Genomic DNA, 6,000 nt, shown 5'->3' with positions numbered 1-6,000 from the left:
TTTTGTGAGATTTATTAGAATTGAGGGGGCTGCAAATATAGCCACAGACCATCCTTGTCCCCAAGGGCCTTTTAATAAACATCCACTTGGAGGGAACTCTGTGCTAGGCATTGCAAAAGGTACAGGGTATGTATGAATGAACGAGTGCCTAAAACTTACAGTCACAGAACTTCTGTGCCAGTGCGTGTTCTGGGTGGTCTGAAGGGGCTACAGAAACTGCAGAGAGCAGCAGACACCTCAGCCTCACAGACAGTGGCTTGGGATGAAATACTCACCCTTTTCCTTGAGCCAAGGTTTGTCCCATCACCACAGAGCCCTCCAGCCAGACCGCACCCTGGCAGAGCTTCAGCCGGCAGCAAAAGCTGCCAAAGACAGGTTGGGCACAGCTTGGGGCTGTCCTGAGCAGGGAACAGGCACCTAGCCTTCTGCCCAGGGAGTCTTATGACTCCCTTCAGGGAATCCAAGGCAAATGAGGGAGATGGTTTCGCTCTGAGCTGAATGAGGCAGCTGCTCAGCTGGAGTCCTTTCCAACTGAAAATCCTGTGATTGGAGACATGTCTGAAGAGACAGAGACTCTCTTAAGACCAGACGGGTACAAGTTCAGGATTCACTGCGGTCACCATCAAGCCTGGGGACCTACTCTGGGAGCCATGCAATCTACCTTCTGCATTTTTTTTCATAAGGTGTTGAAGCCTGTCAGGATAAGGCCTTCTGACGCCAAGAACACGTCGTTTATCAACAGTGATGAATCATTTGTGAGCTGATTCGACCTGTCTGCAGCTAAGGAGTACACACAGCTTTTATCTTTAGCTACTGTTGTTGGCTGTGGGAATGGTACCATTCATTTGTAATCAAACAGGGTGCCGGGCGATTTCTTAAAAATCCAACACCTTGGCTGCACAGTGAAGGGTGGAAGTGGAAGGGAGTGATGGCGGGGAGGGGGACTGGGGGACAAAAAGAAACAGGTTCTTTTCTTTTCTTTTTTTTTTTTTTTTTTTAGCACCTACTTTGTATCAGACATTCTCCTAGCCACTTTATACACCTTATCTCATTTAATTCTTATAGCAGCCTTGTGAAGTAGGTGTTATTATCTCGGGTTGTAGATAAAGAAACTGAACCTCAGAGACACAGAGTAGCTGGCCAAGGTCACACAGTGAGTAGTAGTAAGTGCTGGAGTTTGGATTTGCACTCAAGGGCTACAGGCTATTTTGATGTTATGAAGACAGAGAGAATAAAGTGGGATAATTTTAACATTTGGATTCTCAAGCCAAATGTCCCCAAATGTCCTCTAATCCGGGGATGGCTTGGGTAGGTGATTTACACCTGTGGTTCTGAAAGATTTACATAAGGCTGGTTGGACTGGGAAGAGCTGCTTCAGTGGTATGCTCGGTGAGGGCAAAATAAATAAATGAAGTGAGTTTTAAAATTCTTGGTCTTGGTTTGAAGTAGGGATTATAAATCAGGACTAGTCTTCTCCCCCTGCCCCCCCACTGAGCTAAGCCACTGACCTCTTTGGTTTTCATTGCCAAATATAGTTAGAGCATACACTGAAGGCCTCAGGAGCTGGCTTCTGAGGGGAAGGCTTTCTGAGCTATTCCTGGCCAAACACAGTCCAGCACTGTAGGTCTTGAGTCTCCTGGAGGAACACCTGTGTCTACAAAGCTGCAAATAGAGTTTCCACCCTTGAGGTGGAACCTTTTGTCTTTGGCAACTGTTGCCCAAGGCAGCTTTTCAGACGTTGCTGTAAACGGACTCTGAGAGAGCGCTAGAGTGCTGCCCTTCCTTTCTTCAGCCAAGGAGAGGGCTTTGTTATCCTGCGTCCCATAGAGGTTTCTGCCAAAGCTGGACTGGAGGCTTGGTCTTCATTTGCATGGGAAGAAGGGTGAGGCTAGATAGCTATCTGGTGGTCCCACTGGTCTTGTTCTAAAAGCTATTTTGGAACATTCTGGAAAAACAATAAAAGGACTGTGACCACACAGGCAGCTGAATTTAGTGGGTTATTGTACATTTATCCAACAGCAGTTCTGAATATTAAGATGACTTTTTGAAACATCACAAATGCATTTTACTTATTACACAATATTTATTCAGTGTAGAAAAAAAACCAACCTCTTTTATACCACTCCCAGAGATAACCTCTATTAATATTTTAGTATATACCCTTTCAGACATTTATATATAATACACATACACATATATGCATACTTTTAAAAATTGAATTTAATACAGAGAGGTGAATTAAACATACCACTCTGTTTAAGGCAAATTGTCATTACCAGTCTATACAAGACTTCTCTCGTTTTAATTATTTTATATTTTCTCCTTTAATTCCCATACCCCTTTCCATCTCCTTCATAGGAACCCTCTTTAACGTGTTTGATAACTGTACTTGTTAAATGTTATAAAATCTGTTATGCTATTTTGTGACTATGTATTTTTTAACATGAATATATATATTTTAATTAGTCCCTTTTATTGAATTTATTGGGGTGACATCTATATATATATAAAACCCTAAGCGACCTTTAAGATCGAATGACTGGAATGACCAGTTGACCAGTTGCTATGAGGTGCACTGACCACCAAGGGGCAGGCGCTCAATGCAGGAGCTGCCCCCTGGTGGTCAGTATGCTCCCATAGCCATCCTCCTGCATCCCCTCCCCCTGGCTGGCCAACCTTCTGTGACCCCTTCTCCCCCCAAGCTCCCCCCTCCCCCAAGTTTCCACAGCCCCTGCTCCCCCCTCCCCCCTGCCGGCCAACTTCACATGGCCCCTCCCCCCAGCCGGCCAGCCACCAAATCGGCCCAGATTGGGGGCGCTGGCCGGCCAACCTTCTGGGGTCCCTCCCCCTGGCTGGCTGGCCTCTTGATAGGCCTCAATTGCTGGTCAGGCCAAGGGACCCTACCCTGCACAAATTCATGCACTGGGCTTTTAGTTGGTTAATAAAATTATATACCCTGACCAGTTTGGCTCAGTGGATAGAGCGTTGGCCTGCGGACTGAAGGGTCCCAGGTTTAATTCCAGTCAAGGGCATATACCCTGGTTGCAGGCACATCTCCCATGGGGAGTGTGCAGGAGGCAGCTGATCAATGTTTCTCTCTCATTGATGTTTCTAACTCTCTATCCCTCTCCCTTCCTCTCTGTAAAAACTCAATAAAATATCTTTAAAAATAAATAAATAAAATTATATAGGTTTAGTGTACAATCCTATAATACATCATCAATATATTGTATTGTGTTCACCACCCCAAGTCAAGCCTCCTTCTATCACCATTTAGCTCCCCTTTGCTCTCTCCTACCTCCCCCCACCTCCTTTTCACTCTGGTAATCACCATATTATTGTCTGTCTATGAGGTGTTTGTTTTTTGCTTAATCCCTTTACCTTTTTCATCCAGATCCCAGCCTCCTCTCCTCTGGCAGCTGTTCTCTGTATCTATGAATCTGTTTCTATTTTGTTTGTCAGTTTATTTTGTTCATTAGATTCCACATATAAGTGAAGTCATATGGTACTTGTCTTTCTCTGACTGTCCTATTTCACTTAGCATAATACTCTCCAGGTCCACCCATGCTGTCATAAAGGGAAAGATTTCCTTCTTCTTTTTTTTTTTTTTTTACAACCTAGTAGCATTCCATTGTGTAAATGTACCACAGCATTTTAAAATAATATATTTTTATTGATTTTTAGAGAGAGATGAGGGAAGAAAGAGAAAGAGATGTGAGCGTGGCTGCCTCCTTCACACCCCTACTGGGGATCGAGCTGCAAGCTTGGCATGTGCCCTGAAGGGGAATCAAACCTGCAACCTTTTGGTACATAGGATGACACCCAACCAACTGAGCCACAATGGGCAGGGCTGTACCACAGCATTTTAATCTACTTATTTATTGATGGGCACTTGGGCGCTTTCATAGCTTGGCTATTATAAATAGTGCTTCACTGAACATAGGGATGCATATATTCTTTCAAATTAGTGCTTGGAGTTTTTTCAGATATATTGCCAGAAGTGGAATTGCTGGGTCATAAGACAATTCCATTTTTAATTTTTTGAGATAATTCAATGCTGCGTTCTACAGTGGCTGCACCAATCTACATTCCCACTAACAGTGCACAAGCGTTCCCTCTTCTCCACAACCTCACCAACACTTGTTTGTTGATTTATTGATGACTAGAGGCCTGGTGCACAAATTCGTGCACGGGTGGGGTCCCTTGGCCTGGCTGGCGATCAGGGTCATCTTGGGGCCGGCCAGGGGAAAGGATCGTGGGAGGTTGGCCGGCTGTGGGAGGTTGGCTGTGGGAGCTCACTGACCACCAAGGGGCAGCTCCTGCATTGAGCGTCTGTCCCCTGGTGGTCAGTGCACATCATAGCAACCGGTTGAATAGGTGTTCTGTCATAATGGTCGCTTACGCTTTTATATATGTAGATAGGCATTCTGACAGGTGCCAGGTGATATCTCATTGCGGTTTCAATTTGCATTTCTGGGGTGACTAGTGACATTGAGCATCTTTTCATATGTCTATTGGCCCTTTGAATGTCTTTCTTGGAGAAGTGTCTATTCAGGTCATTTGCCCATTTTTTAATCGGACTGTTTGTTTTTTTGGTATTAAGTTTTATAAGTTCTTTATAAATTTTGAATATTAACCCCTTATCAGTTATATCATTGGTGAATATATTCTTCCATTCACTGGGTTGTCTTTTCATTTTATTGATGGTTTTCTTTGCTGTGCAAAACCCTTTTAGTTTGATATAGTAACATATGAATATATTGACTTAAAATTTTTCCTGCTTTTCTCATTGAACATGTAAAACACAATTACCCAGCCCTGGCTGGTGTTGCTTAGTGGTTAGGGCATTGGTCCACACACTGTAGGGTCAAGGGTTTGATTTCCAGTCAAGGGCCTGTACCTGTGTTGCAGGTTCAATCCCAGCCCAATTGGGGTGTGTGGAAGGCAACCAATCAATGATTCTGTCAAATCATTTATGTTTCTCCCTCTCTCTCCTTTCCTCTCTGAAATCAATACAAATTAAAAAAAATTAAAAATATCCTCGGGTGAGGTTAACAAAAAAAAAACACACAACACAAAAACAATTATCCACATAGACTGTTTCTTCTTACTGCTACATATTATGCCATAATATGCATTTTACACATTTTACTTTTCTTATCTCTCTCTCTCTCTCTCTTTTTTGTGTGTGGCCATGTCGCTCGCGATTAAAAGGGTCGCGGGCAAAGAGCCGTAGGCCCCAGTTATGCACAAGCAACTGCTCTGGCGCTGCAGCCTGATACCGCCCTCCCCCCCCCCCCCCCATCCCAGCAATACACACAGGCGCAAGCGGGGCTCAAAGGCAGCGCGTTACTTTACTTATCTCTTAATGAGGGACACTTGGAGTACCTCCAGCACTCCTCGACCACAAATAAGATGAACATCCTATTTGCTGTCCTCTTGTAGATGGGAATGAGAATTTATTGAGATGACATCACTTGGCCAAAGAGCTTCTATTACAGATTATGCTAAATCCAGTGAGAGTGCCTGTTTGTATTCCCATCAGCATTGCCTGAGAGTTCCTGCCTCCCCAAGTCCTCGCCAGCCTCCTCGTGGATCCACTTTTCTGATGTTGCCATCCTGATGAGTATAAAGCAATATGGCACTATTGTTTTAATTTTCACTACTGATTACTTGTGAACTTTAGCATATCTTTTATTGATCATTTGAATTTTCCCTAATGAGCCACACAGTTTTTTAAAATTTGGATCTTATTGATCTACTAGGGGCCCAGCGCACGAATCTGTGCACCTTGAAAGGAAGTGTGGGCCACGAAGCTGCGGTGGGCACAGGGGCAGGTCTCGGCCCATCCTCTGCTCCCCCGCCCAGTCCCTCCCGCCACAGCCCCAGGCCCCTGTCTGCCAGCAGCCCCACTCCCGCTGCCACTGCCGCTCCCACGCGCTGACAGCACCAGCCCCACTCACACCCACTGAGCGTGGAGTGATTAGGGCTGGTGCCAGC

The 6,000-nt window shown here is 44.9% G+C and overlaps 1 non-coding gene across 1 annotated transcript; it reads right to left on the bottom strand.

Annotated features, from left to right (window-relative positions):
• Positions 1-5,192: 5,192 nt before the first annotated feature.
• On the bottom strand, positions 5,193-5,348 carry LOC139019159 (small nucleolar RNA SNORA76). The gene has a single exon (XR_011473046.1). It is a non-coding gene; the product is annotated as a small nucleolar RNA SNORA76 (small nucleolar RNA).
• Positions 5,349-6,000: the final 652 nt, after the last annotated feature.

Source organism: Myotis yumanensis, unplaced genomic scaffold, assembly GCF_028538775.1.
Source record: "Myotis yumanensis isolate MYYU_CA2020_CCGP unplaced genomic scaffold, mMyoYum1.0.hap1 SCAF_10, whole genome shotgun sequence".
Classification (NCBI taxonomy): Eukaryota; Metazoa; Chordata; class Mammalia; order Chiroptera; family Vespertilionidae; genus Myotis; species Myotis yumanensis.
Note: the sequence above shows the minus strand (reverse complement) of the source record. Positions and strands in the feature narration are given on the sequence as shown.